The sequence below is a fragment of the Molossus molossus genome, unplaced genomic scaffold, assembly GCF_014108415.1.
Source record: "Molossus molossus isolate mMolMol1 unplaced genomic scaffold, mMolMol1.p scaffold_m16_p_3, whole genome shotgun sequence".
Taxonomy (NCBI): Eukaryota; Metazoa; Chordata; class Mammalia; order Chiroptera; family Molossidae; genus Molossus; species Molossus molossus.
Genome location: NW_023425366.1, coordinates 45,852,984 through 45,873,239, shown reverse-complemented (window position 1 = coordinate 45,873,239; position 20,256 = coordinate 45,852,984). Strand labels below are relative to the sequence as shown.

At 36.9% G+C, this 20,256-nt stretch overlaps 1 pseudogene; it reads left to right on the top strand.

Moving 5' to 3' along the window:
- Positions 1-16,100: 16,100 nt before the first annotated feature.
- Positions 16,101-19,788, top strand: LOC118641999 (annotated as a pseudogene).
- The last annotated feature ends 468 nt before the right edge of the window (positions 19,789-20,256 follow it).

Below are 20,256 nucleotides of genomic sequence, written 5' to 3'. Positions count from 1 at the left end.
TGGTCACAGGGTCACATCACAGTCTGAGCCTTGGAAATACAGTCTGAGTTGTGTAGAAATATAAGCCGTTAGCAGGGTTGCATGATACAATAAAGAATAGCCAATTATATTTGATGTTCAGATAAACATTTTTTGTAGACATGTACAATATTTGGGATATACTTATACTAAAATGTTGTTGTTTTTCTGAAAGTCAAGTTTATCTTGGTAATGTGTATTTTGATTTGCTGAATCTGGCAACCTCAGGAATACATCACGGTTATACTACAAGGCAAAAGCAAATGGATACTGCCATAGATAAACAGTGGTCTCTGGCACGGCTATTTGAAAGGACCTGAATCAACTTCATGTCACCCAGCCATTGGATTAAAGACTAGACTCTGAGATAGGGGATAGGAAAACTAGAAACCAGATCTTCTGAGATAATCTTTAGTATCTTTGCTAATACATCTATCCTAATAAATCTTTACTGATAAAGTCTAGGAGTGGGTCCATCACATAAAACATATAACCTCTCAAATCCAGTATTGGTTAATGAGACTGTACAGTACTCTACATGATTTTTGGTATATACAGTAGGAAGATACCATAAAAAAATATTTGTATATGGCTTTTACAATCCCGTAGGTAAAAGGACACATTCTTATTTATACTGGGTCAGATTCTCCGCTTTAAGTCTGACACAGGTGTGACCATGCTCCTTTGTAAATGATCCCTTTTAGCTGTCAGAGATTTTGGATGTTAATTCAGACTTACTATTTATTTAACTCATTTAGTTTATCTTGGAATATGAGGGGAGCTTCCAGATTCCACTAGTTTCATTTTTGGCATAGGCTGAGCTTCCCAAAATACAGATGCTCTTTTCTGTCAGACCATAAGGTCATCCGTGGAAGGACCAGCCTACGGTCTCGACTGCACCTTCAGACATCCAGGCTAGGTCTGTCTCACAGCAGAAAAGGGACACTTTGCCTTTCTATTTACATTCCACTTGGTGGAAAGCAGCAAGCTACACCTTAAAGACAAAGCCACGTATCCGTTCTTTCCTGTCTTCACATCCTGGCCCACACATTGATCATCCAAATTTTATCTGATAAAAGTACATTTAAACAGGTTTTCTTGTTCATCTGCCTCACTTTTTAAAATCCTTACCTCGTCTCTCCAGGATATATGTTCCTGCCTTTACTAAGAAAATTTTGTAGCAAGTTTTCAAATTACAGTATTTTTCTTGAAAATATTTGGGTAAAATAGGATGACTGAAATATTTGGGATTATTGCTTTTCTTATCCCTTTGGATCCTGAAACTCCTGAATGATTCATAATTCATTTCCAGGCATGAATACTATTTTTCTGGCTGCCTTTAAGGCATGATAAGGAAAAAAAAATATCCTCAGAGAGAAAAATGAGAAGCAACATATTTATGGCTCAAGTTAGATGAATGGAAAAGAACAGAACACTCAGTGGATTAAATAGGATACTGCAAAGCCAGGCTTAGTGATTGAATGGTCGCCCAGTTTATATTAAAGAATGTATTTCCATTTACAAAATGATTCTCTTTGTATGGTTCAAGGCTTAATATGCTGGGCACCTTCCCAGCTTGAAGAATTTATTTTAAAAAAGCTTTACATGTCAAAAAAATTCGGGTTCTGAAGTGATAAATATATTGCTGAGATGTCCAACTTGAAGTTCTGGCTACTTTCAGGTGTTGAACATCCTCCAACCATTTTTACTGGAATGGGAGGGATATGCCAAATGCCATGACTCACTTCCAGTTGTGTTATCGCCTCCAATCAAACGAAAATGCCCTGGAAGCCAAGGATATGCATTTCTGCAAGAGCTTACACTCAACATATGGCTGCATGAGGCTAAACATCAAAAGGAAAGTGAAGAAAATTAGACAGTTGCCCAGAAATTTCCAAATGTTGGCAATATATCTGGATGAATGAGTCTAGTTTTCACTTTTCATCCACACAAGTATAGATCTCCAAAGTCGATGTTATCTTGGTGGGTGCCCTGACCTGCCAATACCAGGCATAATAAGCTCCCTAAGATCATGGCCTCCAGTACTGTGAACACCAGCATCGATACCTATGGGTTTGCAGACACTCCTGCTCAGGTGCCCTGGAGTCGCATGAACTTTTAGTGCAAGGTCTGGTCATTGATCATCTCCAACTCCTGTTTCTCAGTGTTGACCCTGCCATATGGTTGGCACTCAGTATGTGTCTGGTGAATGAAATGAAATGACTAACAATGCAGTGGAAACTTAACCACAATGACTGTTACACCCAGAATAAGTATTTCAAAAGCTAAGCCAAGAAAGAGTTTTAAATATGTAATGCTCAAAAAAGGAGCTAATACAAATATAAAAAGCAACATAAAGCCAAGTAAATCAGCAATGGGTTCCCTTTTCTCCACACCCTTGCCACATACCTGGTTAGTATCTTTTTAATTTTTATCCCTTGTTTGCCCACCTTTACCTACCCTCACCCCCTTTCCCTCTAGCTATCATCACAACGTTGTCTGTGTCCATGTGTTAAATATATATTTGCTCTGCTTAATCCCTTCACCTTCTTTCATCCAGCCCCTCCCCTCTGAGGCTGTCAGTTCCATGTCTCCAAGCCTCTGTTTCTGTGTTGTTCGTCAGTTTATTCTGCTCATTAAGCTCCACATATAAGTAAGATCATATGGTATTTGCCTTTCTCTGACTGGCTCACTCACTCAGCATAACACTCTCCAGGTCGATCCATGCTGCCGCTAACGGTAAGATTTCCCTCTGTGTTACGGCCATGTAGTGTTCCACCGTGTAAATGTACCACAGCCTCTTAATCCACTCACCCACTGATGGGCACTTGAGCTGTTTCCAGATCTTGGCTATTATAAATAACTCTGCAATGAATATAGGGGTGCATATATTCTTTCAAATTAGTGTTTTGGGTTTTATCATACGTCTATTCCCAGAGTGGGAATGCTGGGTCAAAAGGTAGTTCCATTTTTAACTTTTTGAGGAAACTCCATACTGTTTTCCACAGTGGCTGCACCGGTCTGTATTCTCACCAGCGGTGCTCCAGGTCCCCTTTTCTCCACACCCTGGCCAGCACTTACTGTTTGTTGATTTATTGATGACAGCCATTCTGACAGGTGTGAGGTAGTATCTCATTGTGATTTTAATTTGCATTTCTCTGATGATTGGTGATATTGAGCATTTCTTCATATGTCTGTTGGCTATCTGTATGTCCTCTTTGAAGAAGTATCTATTCAAGTCCTTTGCCCATTTTTCAATTAGGTTGTTTGTCTTCTTGATGTTGAGTTGTGTAAGTTCTTTATATATTTTGGAAGTTAACCTCTTATCAGATGTATCATTGGCAAATATGTTCTCCCATTCAGTGGGCTCCCTTTTCATCGCTGACGGTTTATTTTGCTGTGCAAACACTATTTAGTTTGATGTAGTCGCATTTGTTTATTTTCCCTTTGTTTCCCTTGCCTGAAGAGATTTATCGGCAAAAATACTGCTACGAGAAATGTCTGAAATTTTACTGCCTATTTCCTTACAAAGATTTTTATGGTTTCACAATTTACATTTAAATCTTTTATCCACTTTGAGTTTATTCTCGTGTATGGTGTAAGTTGGTGGTCTAGTTTAATTTTTTTTTTTTTTTCATGTATCTGTCCAATTTTCCTAAAACCATTTACTGAAGAGACTGTCTTTACCCCATTATATATTCTTGCCTCCTTTGTCAAACATTAACTGACCATAAAGGTGGCAGTTTACTTTTGTGCTCTATTCTGTTCCACTGACCTATATGCCTGTTCTTGTACCATGCTGTATGGGCTTGTAGTATAGTTTGATATCAGGTAGTGTGATACCCCCAACTTTGTTCCTCTTCCTCAAGATTGCTATGGCTATTTGGGGTCTTTTTAGTTCCATAAACATTTTTGGAATATTTGTTCTAGATCTATGAGATATGTCATTGGTATTTTAGTAGGAATTGCATTGAATCTATAGATTGCTTTGGGTAGCATGGACATTTTAATTATGTTAATTTTTTCTATCTGTGAACACAGTATATGTTCCACTTATTTCTATCTTCCTCAATTTCTTTCTTCAGTATTTTATAATTTTCTGAGTATAGGTCTTTTAACTCCTTGGTTAAATTTCTTCCTGGGTATCTTTTGTTGTTGTTGTAATAATAAAATGATACTGTTTTTCTTAATTTTTCTTTCTAATATTTCATTATTAGTGTATAAAAATGCCACTGATTTCTGAATATTAACTTTATATCCTAGTTCCTTGCCAAATCCATTTATCAGACCTAGTAGTTTTTTGGTGGAATTTTTAGGGTTTTCTATATACAATTTCATGTCATCTGTGAATAATGACAGTTTTACTTGCTCCTTTCCAATTTGGATGCCTTTTATTTCTTCTTCTTGTATGACTGCTGTGGCTTGTACTTCCAGTACTATGTTGAATAAGACTGGTGAAAGTAGACATTCCTAATCTTAGGGAACACACTTTTAATTTTTGCCCATTGTGTATGATGTTGGCTGTGGGTTTGTCATATATGGCCATTATTACATTGAGGTAGGATCCCTCTATTCCCACTTTGCTGAGAGTTTTTATCATAAATGGGTGCTAGATCTTATTTAACTTGGGTTTTATTTGGAGGAGAGTAGTGTAACCTCTATGGACACAAAAACCCACGTAGCAATTAACAAGAACAGTTCAAGGGCAGCATAAATTATAAAGAAATTTCTTTCTTTATAATTTCCTGTAAAGAATATTTAAGAGGACCTCACTCCCTAATCCACAGAAATGTTGAAATCTGTTCTATCTCTTCATTTCCTTCACTTGTCCCAGCAATTCAGATTCTCCTGAATTCATCACCCCTCACTCCCAACACAATACTGTTTTTCCTCCCCAAACCCAAAGAGCCATTTTCCTCCTTCTCCTCCTCCACAGATTTCCCTCAGCCCTTTATTGTGTAGATACATTTAATTTCTTTCCAAGTACCAATTATCTATTCCCTTTAGAGGGAGTGTGGAGAAGATAAATTAGGTTAGAATGAATAATGGTCTTTTGCACACTAGATGAGCATCAAAGTCTGTACATATTTTCAGATGAATCATTTTTGACCTGGTGTAGTAGTATTTTTATTCAGTTACTAGGCATCAGCCTTTGATGTTTAAAAATATGAGAACCCATAATGTGTGCAATATTCATAAACACAACTTTTCATATCCATCCCACATATTGTAAGGCATAGTAGAGCGCGCATTGACAGATGACTTATCTGCTAGAATCGGGTAGCAAGTCAGGTAAGTAGGATCATATCGTCTTTGTAGTAGAGAATTGGTAAAAGGTGTTTTACAAACCTGGCATCCTTGAACTCAACAATTTTTAGGCTCATGTGTGTCACACTTTATATAGCACTGATTAGTGGAGGGTAAATCAGCAGCCTAGCTTTATGGCAACTGTAAGCACTCAGGCAAAAAGAGAAGCTCAAAACTAAGCCAGGTGTCCACGTTTATTCTCTGGCGGCTCACGCTGAATGGTCACTTCTAGTGAAGGCTCCTACGGGAAGTCGTATATCACTTAGTGGCCCTGGTTTGACACATCATTTTCTAAGGTCCCTTTCAGCTCTGCATAAATGACTTTACAAAATCATCTCAAATATAGGTGGTGGAAATGTGTTGTTTATTAAGTACAGATGATGTCTAGTGATTGGCTATTGTCCATATTGTGAAAATCAGATTAATTCCAGAACAATGCAATAAAACTAAGCACATACTAGAATGAAAATTACAGCATTATATATTCTGACTGGAATTTTGGATATTGTTGATTGTTTTTGAAGAATTCGGAGACTTTAAAAAACATATAAGCAGATAGCCCTGGCTGGGTGGCTCAGTTGGGTGGAGTGTCATTCCTTATACCAAATGGTTGCAGGCTTGTTTCCTGGTCAGGGAACATACCTGGATTGTGGGTTCCATTCCTGATCCGGGTGCCTACAGGAGGCAACCAATTAATGTTTCTCTCTCTTTCTGTCTCTCCCCCCACCCCCCTTCCTCTCTAAAATTACAAAAACAGCCTGGCCAGTGTGGGTCTGTGGTTGAGCTTCCACCCTTGCACCAAGAGATCGCCCGTTCGATTCCCAGTCAGGGCACACGCCCAGGTTGTGGGCCAAATCTCCAGTGGGGGGCATGCAGGAGGCAAGCAATAGGTGTTCTCTCTCATCGATGTTTCTAGCTCTCTCTCCCTTCCTCCTATCCCTTCCTCTCTCTAAAATCAATAAAGAAAAAAATTTTTAAAATAAAATCATAAAAACATATCCTTGGGTGAGGAGATAGATAGATAGATAGATAGATAGATAGATATAGAGATATGGATATATGGATATAGTTTAGTTGGAATATGATTTTCAGTATTCTCTTTCCCTGCTCCTTCTGATACTTGCTTAACTGTGAGATACTTCCTATCTCTCATCACAGCCATCATACCTCTGCAGAAAATGGTTTTCATCTAACATATTTTTACTTTCAAGTTACAAGAACATCCTTCTGGACACCTGTAGTACTCTTCTCCAGAATCCTCGTGGCCTTGATCTTCACTCTGGCCATGCTGCAGTGGGTGACCTGTTCCCTGTAGACTTTGATCAGATCAGATCAGCACAGCTCTCAGGGTAAGAACCTTCCAGTACTTTGTCTCTGTCCCAGTCAGATACCTCTTGCTTCTCCTCTACTCTTCAGAATTACTGCAAACTCACTTATACATCCATAATCAGAAGCAGAAGGAAGATAATGCCTGAAGGCATCCTTTAGCATTGGAAGATGGGGGCATTAGTGCTTTCCTGTGAGCCCCAGGTGATCAGTTCTGGGACACATTTTACAAGATCCCTTGAGTTTCCAGGAGAGTGGACCACAAATTGCCTACAGGAGAAGCCAACTTTCAACGTATTCTTGTACAGGTTTTCCCTCCTTCTGTGTTTTCCTACAATATCATGCACCTCTGCTCTAAAGGATCACAGTCCTAAAGAAACTACAGGCACAGGCATGTCTGTCGCCAGCTTTGGGAGACACAAGTTAAAACATGCCTATAGCACACTGTTGGGGATCCTTTTATTCTTTGATAAGAAAGAGTTACATAAAATCCTTTCTATGTTCCTTTGTTTATTTGTTTGTTTGTTTTTCTTTATTTGTTTTAGAGAAGGGAGAAGGAGAGAGAGAGAGAAACATCGATGAGAAAGAACATCGTTGACCTGCACGACCCCACTGGGGACTGGGTCCACAACTTGGGTATGTGCCCTGACCGGGAATCGAACTGGCAACCTCTTGGTGAATGGGCCGACACTCAATCACTAAGCTACACCGGCTGGTATTTGTTTGTTTTGATTACCAAAAATGTGTGCCTTGGAGAGGGAATCCAAAGATCTATACTGTCCAATCAGCAGGTACTAGGTACATGTATTTGAAGTGTGGTTAGCCCAAATTAAAATGTGCAATAAATGCAAAATACATACCAAATTTTGCATTATATAAAAAAGGAATATAATAATTTTTACATAGATTATGTGTTGAAATAATATTTTACATATATTGGTTTAATAAAATATATTATTAAAATAAATGTTACCATTTTCTTACATTTTAAATGTCAACATTAGATAATTTAACGTTACATGTGTGGCTCATATTACATTCTTTTTGGACACTTCTATAGATGAAAGGAGGCTTAAGAGACATATGAATCAATTGCAATGCACAAACTTTGCTGAAATCTAATTAAATAGAAACTATGTAAAAATTATGAAACAATGAGGAAAAGATAAAAATTGCCTGGATATTTGATGTAAGGAATTATTGTTAACTTGTTTTTTAGGTGTGATGACAGTCTTAACATCATATTTTCATTTTTTAAAAAAGGAGTCCTTATTTTTTAGAGATACACACCAAAATACTTATGAATGAAATGATATGATATCATGTGTTTGTTTCAAAGTAACCCAGGCATGGGGGCGGGAGAAAGTGGGTTGGCACATAAGTGAAAAAAAATTGGCTGTTAGTTGCTAATTGATGAAATTAGATAATGGTACCTGGGTCTATTATCCTATTGTCTCTACTTTTATATATATTTTAAATTTTCTATAATAAAAAATTATACATACATACAAACACATATAAAACAAAGGTTCCATTTCAGTTCCTTCTTGGTCTCTTGGGGAGAAGGGTATTACTTGATGCTATTTTATTACAGTAGATGTGTACAAAATACTAGGAGTCCTCATGGCCTGGAGAAGTTAACATGACTAAGTTATGTAAAGAGAATTAATGCGTATCCAATTCTAGAGTGATCTTGGTACTACGCAACAAACGGCAGCTCCTTTTATAAGTATATAATATAAATGATATATATTTTAATCCTCACCTAATGATATTTTTCCATTGATTTTTATATATAGTGAGTGGGAGGAAGGCTGGAAGAGAGAGAGAAAGAGACATCGATGTGAAAGAGACATAGCAATCGGTTGCCTCCCACACGACCCCAGCAGGGGCTGGGGATCGAACCTGCAATTGAGGTATATACCTTTGACTGGGAATCGAACCTGTGTCTCTTCATTCTGTGGGCCAACACTCACCACTGAGCTAAAGTGGCCAGGGAATAAGTATGTTTATATAAAACATATTTATATATTCACATATATTTTATTTGTTTATAAATAATATATAAAACATTTATATTATATATAACATTTAAATTGATATAAAACATATTTATATATAAATATATAAATAGAAAAGATGTTTCCTTTTATATTGTGCCTTGTTTTCTATTCTTCTTTCTAAATCGGTTTCATTAAAATGCTTCTAAAATGTATATACTCATTTTCTCTCCTTGTTATAAAAGTGTTTGAATCTGATGTTCTATCTTGTAAGCATTTTGTGAGTCAGTGGCCACGTTGTAATAGCCCTGAGGCAGAACAAGATTTAATTTAACCATTAGAAATGAGAAATGTTTGGTTCTATAGGCAAGGACTCTGATAAACAAGTCTGAATAAGGGGTGCTCTGGTAGACTGTTTTTTGTGCGCCCCACCCCCCTTTTTAAGCTTCCAGTATAACAACTTACAGGAGCAAGGAGTGGATGTGGGTGATGGGGACGAGGTGCATCCCTTTTTGAACCCTGTCTCAAAATACAATGACCTGGGAAGGTCATTTGTGCAGACCATTTTCTGTCTGCTTTCTAAGCACTAACTAAAAAAGCACACTTACCTCCACCCTGCCCAGGCTGGCCGTCAGGGCTCCACCATGCTCTCCAGGCGGGCATTATTGCGTAGACCACCTCAGGCTGCGCTGTGCATATTAAATCTGTCCGGAGTTTTTCGATTTAGATACAATCAATAACCCATCCTTAAGGCTCTAATCGAGAATAGACTGTGTTGTTTTTACCTTGCTTTCTGGGGGGGCTTCTCAAAATAAAGAACGTTTTCTGGTCTAAAATCCTATTAGATTGAGTGCTCCTCAAGGCACAGAATCTAGTGTCTATAGCTTGGCACATAGAAGATGCTCAATAAATGTTATGAATAAAAGAATGACCCCAATTTCTTGCCTAATGGATTATTGATCCCACATCTTGTATAGTAGAGGTCTCTACTTCTACTCTAGTAGTATTGATTTATAAATTGAGTTGCATTCAAATCTCAAAAAAACTAAAATCTGCTTTTTTTCATATTAAACTCTCCATGCTCTGGGACCCACGAAGTCATCATACATTAATGCAAGAAGTTACCTTAGATACTATCTAGACCAAAGGTTTTCAAATTGTGTCCTTGGGAACCACACAGTTCCATGAACAACTTAGGAGACTTCTCAGGGTACAAGGAGAGAGTTTTCACCTTCCTCCACCTCCAGCTTGAACCCAATTCAATGTTATATTGAGGTTATTGGAAGGAAGGAAAAGAAGTGTTCTTGACCTTGCATAGTTTCTAAATCACTGGTCTTGACCAACTGCTTCAGTTTACGTAGAAGAAATCCAATTCTGGAAAGGTTCTTTGGTAAGCTCAAGCTCACACTGTCAGTTGGAGCAAAACCAAGACCGGAACTCCTGGTCCAGATCAAACCCCACTCACCCCTCCCACAGTCAACTATGTTGTTCCGCTATAAAAAGTTACATGACTTTTCTTCTTATATGGTCATAATGACCCAAATGTATTGAATATGTTTGTACATTACCTAATGTATAGACAATACACTCAAGATGGGAGCATAAACCTCTGTGTTTTTTTTTTAACCCTAGCTCCTACTTCCAGTGGGGCTTTAGTAAGTGTTCGTAAGTTATTTATGGACTAATTGACTGACAGAAAATGGAAACTAAGATATATAGAGGCTTGGGAAACTTCAGGGCTTAGCCACAGAGGACAAAGTTAAAGTTTCTAATCTATCAGAGAACATATTCTGCTGTGTAACTTGGAGACATGGTTTTGGTAAATAGCTGCATGGATCTATCAGTTTTATAAAGTTTAGGAAAATGTCCATCTTTGAGAGGGCTTGGAAACAGACCACTGTTCTTTGTGTACTTAAGAAAAAATGAGGGTAAGTGTTCATAATTTCTTACCCACTGCAGGGAAAAATAGGTACACGAGAACTGAGTCGGTGAATTAATATAGCAATTAATTTTGACTGTGTCTGAGCTAGAATCAAATTGACCCCACTTAGTTTTAAAACAGTGACTTAGATTGCTGTTGTTGTTGGTTTTTTTTTTTTTTTTTTTTGCATTTCAAACTTTCACAACGGAAAGGAGAATCGAATTCAGTGGTTTGGAAGTGCACTTTGGAATCAGCCTGTTTTCTAATCTCAGCTGTGTCAACTACTGGTTATATAACCTTGGACAAGTTACTTAACCTGGCTGAGTTTCATTCTCCTCATCAGTAAATTGGAGATAATATTTCTTCAATAGAGTCTGATATGATGATGAAGTGAGACATTGCATATGTAATGTTTGCACAACACCTTCCTGTGATAAGTGCTCTCCAGGTTCTGAATATTACTGGGCCATCAACTGAGAAGTTACGGGATGAAGGCAGACATTTTAGATTCTTGTTCTACCTATGGCTACTTTCTCTTAATTTATAAATGAGAGAACTTGAGGTGTCAAAATGACGATCTGCTGCCTTACTTCTGTCAGTTGGCTGCTTAGTCTGCTATTCATGCATACTTTAATGTTCAATAACATTCATGTTGTTTAGTTTTCAGTGTGTAAGGAAGCCCTGAGAATGTGCCTTTCAGATCTCCCACTGTAGGAGTGCTGTTGACCAAAGGCCCCAACTGTTGGGCTCTGAAATCCATCCGGGAATCCATTCTGAGGCCACACTTCCCACAGGCTGCTTTCAGCCAATGATCAGGGATACTAAGGCAGACTTGTTCCTGGACAAGGAGGGCTCCTCTTGTTGAGTGACTCTGGCTAAAGGAACTTCCATTGGCTTTGCTGAACTTCCTTCGACCTGCACTGCAGCCTAAGACTTTCCCACTCAACCTGCGTTCCTTTCTTTCCCACTCTCCTTCACAAGGGTCAGACCTACAATATGATCTGTCAGTTATCCCAACTTCCCCTGGCTCTCTTCCTAATTATTCTCATGGGTGTGTACCTTAAGAAAATGCTTGCTTTTACCAAACATTCAAAGAAAAATGAATTCCTATATTTCTTAAAGTATATTGAGGAGGAAGCAATGCATCCAAACTAATTCTATAAAGCTAGTGTTACTCTGATACCACAACCAGACATAGACATTACAAAAAAGAAAATGATTGGCCAATATCCCTAATGAACATAGATGCAAAAATTCCCAACAAAACATTAGTAAACCAGATTCAACAATACATTATAGATCATGACCAAGTGGAATCCATCCCAGGGATGCAAGGCTGCTTCAACATCTGTAAGTCAATCAATGTGATACATTATATTAACAAAATAAAGGATAAAAATCTTGTGATCATCTCAACAGAAGTAGAAAAAAACATTTAACAAATTCAACATCCTTTTATGATAAAATCTCTTAACAAAGTGCATATAGAAGAAATAAATGTTAATATAATAAAGGGCATATATGACAAACCCACAGCTAATATATTCAATGGTGAAAAGCTGAAAGCCTTTCCTCTATTATTAGGAACAAGACAAGTATGCCCACTATCACCACTTCTATTCAGTATAGTATTGGAAGTTCTAGCCACAGCAATCAGAAAAGAAAAATAAATAAAAGGTAACCATTTTGGAAAGGAAGGTGTAAAACTTATCTTTTACAAATGACAGGCTACTATATAAAAAGAATCCTTAAGACTACATCAAAATACTATTACTGGATAGATTAATGGAACAGAATAGAGAACCCAGAAATCGACCAAAGACATTATGCTCAATTAATATTTGACAAAGGAGGCAAGAGCATACAGTGGAGTAAAGACAGCCTCTTCAATAAATGGTGTCAGGGTGCTGGCCAATTTGGCTCAGTGGTTGAAGCATTGGCTCATGGACTGAAGGGTTACAGGTTCAATTCCTGGTCAAAGGCATGTATCTGAGTTGCAGGTTTGGTCCCTGGCCCCAGCTGGGATCACGTGGGAGGCAACCAATTGATGGGTTTCTTTCACATCGATGTTTCTCTCTCTCTTTCTCCTTTCCACTCTATCTAAAAATCAATGGAAAAATATCCTCAGGTGAGGATTAACTAAAGGAAATGAATAAATGATGTTGGTAAAATTGGATAGGTACATGCAAAAAAATTAAACTAAGTCATCTACTTACACCATACACAAGAATAAACTCAAAATGGATAAAAGACTTAAATATGAGTGGTAAGACCATAAAAATCCTAGAAGAAAATGTAGGCAGTAAAATCTCAGACATCTTATGTAGCAGAATTTTCACTGATACATTGCTTAGGACAAGATAAACAAAGGAAAAAAGTAATAAATGCGATTACATCAAACTCAAAAACTTCTGCACAGCTAAAGAAACCAGCATCAAAATGAAAAGGGAACCCACTGTATGGAAGAACATATTTGCCAGTGATAACATCAAATAAAGTGCTAATTTCCAAAATATATAAAGTACTCATACAACTCAACAAAAGGAAGACAAACAATCCTATTAAAAAATGGGCAGAGGATCTGTATAGACACTTCTCCAAAGAGGGTATACAAATGGCCAAAAGACATATGAAAGAATGTTCATCCACTAATCATCAGAGAGATGAAAATTAAAACAACTATGAGATATCACCTCACACCTACCAGAATGGCGGCCATCAACAAATCATCAAACAAGTGCTGGCGAGGGTGTAGAGAAAAGGGGATTTTAGTACACTGCTGGTAGAAATGTAGACGGGTGTAGTTACTATGGAAAACAATATGGTGTTTCCTCAAAAAATTAAAAATAGAACTACCATTTTACCCAGTGATCCAACTTCTAGGAATATTATACTAAGAAGCCTGAAACACCAACCAGAAAGAATATACACATCCCTATGTTCATAGCAGCACTATTTACAACCACTAAGATCTGGAAACAGCCCAAGTGTCGATTAATAGATGAGTGGATAAAAAAATCTGTGTACATTCACACAATGGAATACTATGCAGCTCTAAGAAAGAAAGCACTCTTTCCCTTTGAGATGACATGGAGGGACCTGGGGAGTATTATGCTAAGTGAAATAAGCAGTCAGAGAAAGACAAGTATCACATGATCTCCCTTGTTTGTGAAATATAATGAACAAAATAAACTGCTGAACAAAATATATCCAGAGACATGGAAGTAAGGAAGAGATTGACAATCCTCAGAGGGAAGGGGGGTGGTGGAGGGGGGGCAAGAGATAAACCAAAGAACTTATATGCATATATGTACAACCAACAGACACAAACAAGAGTGCAGTGAAGGCAGTGGGGGTGTGGGAGCAGAAAGGAGGGTATCAATGTGCGGGAAAAGGAGGGACATCTGTAATACTTTCAACAATAAAGATACATTTTTTTTAAAAGACAGTGTGTGACAAGAAATCTGATCACTGACTAAAGATTTGATATTATAAAATCATTATAAAAATTTTAAAAAGTCAAAAAAAGAGAGAGATTAATAAGACATTATTTACAATTGCATTTAAAAAAGCATAAAACACCTAGGAATAAATTTAACCAAAGAGGTTGAAAGACCTATATTCTGAAAACTATAAGATACTGAAGAAAGAAATTGAAGAAGATACAAATAAATAGAAGCATATACCATATTCATAGATTGGGAGGTTTAATATTGCTAAAGTGACCTTACTACTTAAAGCATTATACAGATTAAATGCAATCCCATTAGAATACCAATGGCATTCTTCTTATAATAACAGATAATCATAAAACTTATATGGAATCACAAAAGCCCTTAATAACCTAAGAAATCTTAAGAAAGAACAAAGTAGGAAGTATCACACTTCCTAATATCATACTATACTACAAAGCTACAACAGTATGGTACTGGCATAAAAACAGATATCTAGATCAGTAAATACTGTAATAGAGAGCCCAGAAATAAATCCTCATTTACATGGTCAATTAATCTATGACAAAGGAGGTCAGGATATCCAATGGGGTACAGACAGTCTCTTCATTAACTGGTGCTGGAAAACTTGGATAGATACATGCAAAAAAGTGAAATTGGACCACTTTCGTACACCATATACAAAAATAAAATAGATTAAAGACTTAAATGTAAGACCTGAAACCATAAAACTCCTGGAAATAAAACATAGTCAATAAGTTCTTTGACATCGTTCTTAGTATCTTTCGGGATATGTCTCTTCGGGCAAGGGGAACAAAAGAAAAATAAACAAATGGGACGAAATCAAACTAAAAAGTTTTTTCACAGAGAAGGAAACCAGCATAAAACAAACCAAAACAAAACCTACTGAATGGAAGCAGCTCTTCACCAATGATATATCTGTGGAGGGGATAATATCCAAAATATATAAGAATATACAATTTAACACCAAAACAAACAAACAAACAAAAAACAATCCAATTAAGAAATGGCCAGATGACTTAAATAGACATTTCTCCAAAGAAAACATACAGATGACCAGTAGACATATAAAAAAGATGATCAACATCATTCATTATCAGAGAAATGCACATAAAAACCACAAGGAGATTTCACCTCACACCTGTCAGAATGGCTATCATCAATAAATCAACAAACAAGGATTGGTGATGATGTGGAGAAAAGGAAGCCCTTGTGCATAGTTGGGATTGTAAATTAGTACAACCACTAGAGAAAACAGTATAAAGATTCAATAAATTAAAAATAAAGCTTCTATATAATCCAGCAATTCCACTTCTGGGTATTTATCTGAAGGGGGAAAAAAAATACACACACTAATTCAAGAAGATATATGCACCCCTATGTTCACTGCAGAAGTATTTGTAACTGCCAAGATATGGAAGCAACCTATATGTTCATTGAGATGAAAGGATATAGAAGACATAGTTTATATACACAATGGAATATTATTCAGCAATAAAAATGAATGAAATCTTTCCATTTGCAACAACATGGATGGACTTGGAGGGCATTATACTAAGTAAAATAAATCAGACAAAGAAAGACATGATTCTACTTATATGTGGAATCTAAAAAATTAAACAAATTAATAAACAAAACAGAAACTGACCCATAGATATAGAAAATAAGCTAATGGTTGCCAAAGGAGAGAGACTGAGAGAATGGGAATTTAAAAGAATTAAAAAAAAATAAGAAAAAATACTTGCATGTCTAACTCTGCCTTGAAATCTACTTCTTGGAAGACCCAAGATAATACACTGTGACTTCACAGAGAGCAGGGCTGGAGAAAGTAGCTTTGGTTTTCTAATATCTAGTGCATCTTGGATATCTCACTGAGTATAATGGTAATGATCAAAGAATCCCAAAGCCATTAGGGTACCCACATAGATGGCATGATTTTTTCAGACTGGTCTTCTTCAGAAAACAAACACTTCAGCAATTGGGAACAGATGTCTGTCTCCTGCTTAAAAGTCTTCTACCTTGACCGTACATCCCAGATTTTTCTCAAGTCCTTAGATGTATGGAACTTCTCTTGATGTTAATAACCAAAACCGTCAGTTGCTGGATGCTGAGCAGAAGTTAGGAAATAGTTTTGATCAAGGCAAGCTCTTTGCCAGCTGGCCTGAGTAAATAGTATTTTATCTTAAGAATAATCTTTGAGAAACATTAAACCCTTCTCTAGGCGGGGGAGATGGAGACAGGGAAAAAAAGCAACTTTCATTTATTAGATATTTTCAAGTACAGAAACATTACACATATTAGCTTCACTTAAAGAGTCCTGTGAGGAAGATGTTATGATTTCCTTTCTTTGAGCAAGGAAATTGAGGGTCAGCAACTTGCTCTAAGTGACAGAAACAACAACAACAAAATCATCTCCAAGCATATGTTTTTCCAATTCAATAGCCCAGACTGGTGCTTCTGTTTTTATGGAGCTGGATATTGGTTACTTTAGAGTGTGGGTCCAAGAACCTGGACCAGCAATCACTAACCCAAGCATTAATCTTCCTCAAGTAGAGCATGTGCTTACTTATGACATGGTCAGCTCAGCACTATAGTGACTGTAGGTACGGGATGGTACAAGAATGTCTGGAAGAAATGATGAGGCACGTGGGGGTCCCTCTGGGAGAGTACTTTGTTTGGTATTCACTTTACTCACTTCTACAGGGATTTCTGATTCAAAAGAATTTTGAAAATATCACCATGTGGACTGTCAGAGGACATATGTGACCATGCCTGGATAAGCAGAGTCACAATTGTTCAGGCAATTTAGATCAACTCATGTTTTTTTGCTCACTTACTTTAATATTCAACCAGACAGTGCCTGGGCAGGTGATGGCAGATATGAAATAATTATAGGAAAGAATGTTATAGGAAGAGTATCTGACTGTCAGTCAGCAGACCTGAGTTCTTGTTTTGGCTCTAGTGGGAATCAGCTGGGAGATTTTGGAAAAGTCACGTTACTCCAAGCTGTGCAGTCTTCTTCATCGTAAAATGAGAGGATTGGATTCAATGACTCTCTAAAGTCCTTCTAACTCCAATATTCTATAGCTTGATGATCCTGGCCCAGATTGCCTGGGGACTCTTGTGACAGTCCTTGAAGAGTTGCCAGCTTCCCTCTGAGCAGTGATCATTCAGGGTGAGCATGCTTCATGCCATCTGTCCTATTCCGTGCCAGTCACAGGCATTTCCCTCCAGTATGGGCCTCAGGGCCTCGGCCATGTGTGCAAATCTGCATGTGCTCTGACATCTGTTTAAAACCTATCTAGTCCTACAATTTGTGGTGATGAAAAATTATAGAAGCCACTTACTAAACCACAGTAGCCTATCAGAAAAACTGGGCTAGGTTCCTTCTGGGTGCCCCCTAATAAAGGTACTTCGAGTAATCACAATAGCAGAATCATTGTGAATCCCAAATTCTCACTCTCATTTGGAGTAACTTTCATAGGATGCCCTTAATCAGAAGCCAGGGATGGCAGGTGGTATGTGTATGTGCGCATGTGTGCGACGTGTGTGTGTGTGAGTGTGTGTGTGTGTGTGTGTATACCTTTTTATGTGCCAGAGTGAGGTTACTCAGTATCTCCAGAAGTTGCATTTCTCATTACAGTTCCTGGCAACATTCTGATGCTAATGACACAGAAGTTGGAAGGTACTGCAGTACAATGTGTGTCCCACTGACCTCCCCTCCTCCTGTCATTTATGTTAGTGACATTTAATGGGCAGATGTGATGGTTCCAAAATCCATATTGGTTTCTTCTTCTCTTCAAATACCTAACACTTATAAGTCCTAATCATGGATATTCCCTGACACTCACTAAATCAAATGTAGAAACATCTAAAATTAGCCCCAATATTCCATGCAGTTCTTTGTTGAAAATAAGATTTATATTTGAATATCTTAGCCAATAAAACTAATTTAAAATGCAGATCCCTTTGAATTTAGATCCTAGATTGATTCCTCAACTACCCCCTTTCTAAAAACTGTCCTAAGATCAGGAACATGATAAAAATATCTATGTCAATGTTTGTCTATTTATTTGTTTTTTCAAGGAAAAAGAAATACCCTCTTCACTTTGATTCAACATTGCATTGCTGTCTTAACCAGTACCATAACCAGTACAAGAAAGAGAAATAAAAAGATACCTGATTTGAAAGAAGAAGTAAAGCTTTCTTTATTCTCAGAAAACATGATTGTCTATGTAGAAAATCTGATGAAATCTACCACAAAATTACTAGAATCAGTAAGTTTTTCAAGGTCTAGAATACAAGACCAATTTATAAAACATTATTGTATTGTGCAACAATCCAAAATAGATATTTTAAAAAATATCATTTATAATAGCATCCAAAATATGAAACATTTAAGGATAAATCTGGCAAAAATGCAAAATATCTGTACACTAAAAACCACAAAATATTCCTGAGGGAAATTAAATAAGATCTAATTAAATACAGCAAGATATGCTGTGTTCCTGGATTGAAAGACTCAATATTGTTGAAATGTTCTCTCCATGTTGACCTATAAATTCAATGCAACTCCAATAAAAAGTCCTAAGATAATTTTTCTTTCAGGGGGAGGGATAAAATTGTCAAGCTAATGCTAAAAATCATATAAAAGTACAAATGACCTACAATGGCCAAAACAATTTTGATAAAGAACAAAATTGGAGGGCTAACACCACCTGATTTCAAGACTTATTATAAAATTACACTAATCAAGACAGTGTGGTACTGGAGTAATGATAGACAAGAAATTAATAGAATTAAATAAAAGAGCCTAATAATAAATCCACACATATGTAAAAAACTGATGTTCCATAAAGGTACAAAGGCAATTCAGTGGAGAAAGACCAGTCTTTTCAACAAATGGTACTGAAACAACTGGATATACATATGTTAACAAAATTTCTTAACCTGTATTTCACACCTTATACAAAAATGGACTCAAAATGGATAAAAACTTCTAGAAGAATACGGTAGGAGGAAATTTTTGTGACCTTAGGTTAGGTAAGTATCTCTTAGATACATCATCCACACAATGATCCATAAAAAACCAAATTGCTAAACTGAACTGCATCAAAATGAAAAACTTCTGCTCTTTCAAAATACTAATTGTTAAGAGAATGAATGGATAAGCCACAGTTTAGGAAAAGTATTTGCAAACATTTATAAAAGATATATCTAGCTCTTTTTTTTCCCTGGCTGCTTGAGGATTGGCCACCATTGTGAATGACGGAGTAACTGCCCAGACCAAGAGGTTCATGACCAGCAGACCATGTCAGCGGAAACAAATGGTCATCGAGGTCCTTCACTCTTAGGAGGCAACAGTACCTAAGTTAGAAATTTGGGGAAAACTAGCCAGAATGTACAAGACCACACCAGATGTCATCTTTGTGTTTGTATTCAGAACTCAATTTGCTGGTGGCAAGACAGTTGGATTTGGCATGATTTATAATTCCTTGGATTATGCAAAGAAAATGAACCCAAACATAGACTTGCAAAACATAGACTTGCAAGACATGGTCTGTATAAGAAGAAAATGACCTCAAGAAAACAGTAAAATGAACAAAAGAACAGAATGAAGAACATCAGGAAGACAGCAAAGACCAATGTTGGTGCTACAAAAAGGTGTAAAGATACTTCGGTGACTTTACATATGGTGACTGTGCAGATTTTTCACAAGAGCATTAATAAACTAAAAACTTAAAAAAGGATATATCTAGAATATTTTTTAAAAACTCAAAAATAAGAAAAAAAATAACCCAGTTAAACAATGGCGAAGATTTAAAGCTATACTTTACTAAAGAAGATGGACAGAGAACAAATCAACACATGAAACAATACTCAGCATCATTAGTAATTAAGAAAATGCAAATTAAAACCACAATGAGATACTTGTACATATCTATTAGAAGGTCCCCAAATCAAAAGACTGACCATAACACGTTAGTGAGAATATCGAAGAACTAAAACTCTATTATGGTGCTAGTGAGAATATAAAATTGTACAGCCAATTTGTAACATATTTTGGCAGTTTCCTAAAAAGTTACACACACACACACACACATATTTAAAATAGAAATCTACGTTTCATTTATTTTATTTTATTTATTGTAAAGTATTACCGATACTTTTCCCTTTTTTCCCCATTGACCTCCTCCTTCCTGCCCCCAAC